This window comes from Piliocolobus tephrosceles, chromosome 1 (assembly GCF_002776525.5).
Source record: "Piliocolobus tephrosceles isolate RC106 chromosome 1, ASM277652v3, whole genome shotgun sequence".
NCBI lineage: Eukaryota > Metazoa > Chordata > Mammalia > Primates > Cercopithecidae > Piliocolobus > Piliocolobus tephrosceles.
Window position 1 is genome coordinate 111,237,719 of NC_045434.1, and position 1,204 is coordinate 111,238,922.

The following is a 1,204-nucleotide window of genomic DNA, read 5'->3' on the forward strand; positions in this document are numbered from 1 at the left end:
TGGAAAATTTTCAAACATTATTTCTTCAAATATTCTTTTTTTTCTTTTCTTTTCTTTTCTTTTTTTTTTTTTTTTTTTTGAGATGGAGTTTTGCTCTTTCACCCAGGCTGGAGTGCAGTGGTGCAATCTCAGCTCACTGCAACCTCCGCCTCCTGGGTTCAAGCGATTCTCCTGCCTCAGCCTCCTGAGTAGCTGGGATTATAGGTGCCTGGCTAATTTTTGTATTTTTAGCAGAGGCAGGGTTTCACCACGTTGGCCAGGCTGGTCTCAAACTCCTGACCTCAGGTGATCCACCCACTTCAGCCTCTCATAGTGCTAAGATTACAGGTGTGAGCCACCACACTTGGCTGAAATATTCTTTTTATTCCTTTCTGTCTCTCCTCTCCTTCTGGGACTCTCATTATGTACATGTTGATATGCTTGAAGATGTCCCCCAGGCCTCTGTGGCTCTGTTTATTTTTTCTGTTCTTCATTGTTTCTTTGTTATTTCTCTTCCTCAGACTGGGTAATCTCAATTGAGATTAATTTCAAGTTCATGGATTCTTTCTTTTGGCTGTTCCAATCTACTATTAAGCCCCTCTGGTAAAATGCTCATTTCAGTTATTGTACATTTCAATTCCAGAATTTCTATTTGGTTCCCCCTCCCTTTTTTTTTTTTTTTTTGGATGGAGTCTTGCTCTGTTGCCCAGGCTGGAGTACAATGGCACAATCTTGGCTCACTGCAACCTCTGCCTCCCGGGTTCAAGCAATTCTTCTGCCTCAGCCTCCTGAGTAACTGGGACTACAGGCATGCACCGTCATGCCCAGCTAATTTTTGTAATTTTAGTAGAGACGGGGTTTCACCATGTTGGCCAGGATGGTCTCGATCTGTTGACCTCATGATCCGCCTGCCTCAGCCTCCCAAAGTGCTGGGATTATAGGCGTTCCTTGTCTATATGTTCTCATCTTTATTGATATTTTCTATTTGGTGAGACATTATTCTCATATCTTCTTTTAGTTCTTCATACATGTTTTCCTTTAGTCTTTGAACACTTTGGAATACCTGATTTAAAATCTTTGTCTAGTAAATCTAATGTTGGGGCTTCCTCAGAAGCAGTTTCTATTGATCGCTTTTCCCCCTTGAGTATAGAGAATACTCTCTGTATCTTTACATGCCTTGCATTTGTTGTTGTTGTTGGAAGCTAGACATTTAAAATAATATAAT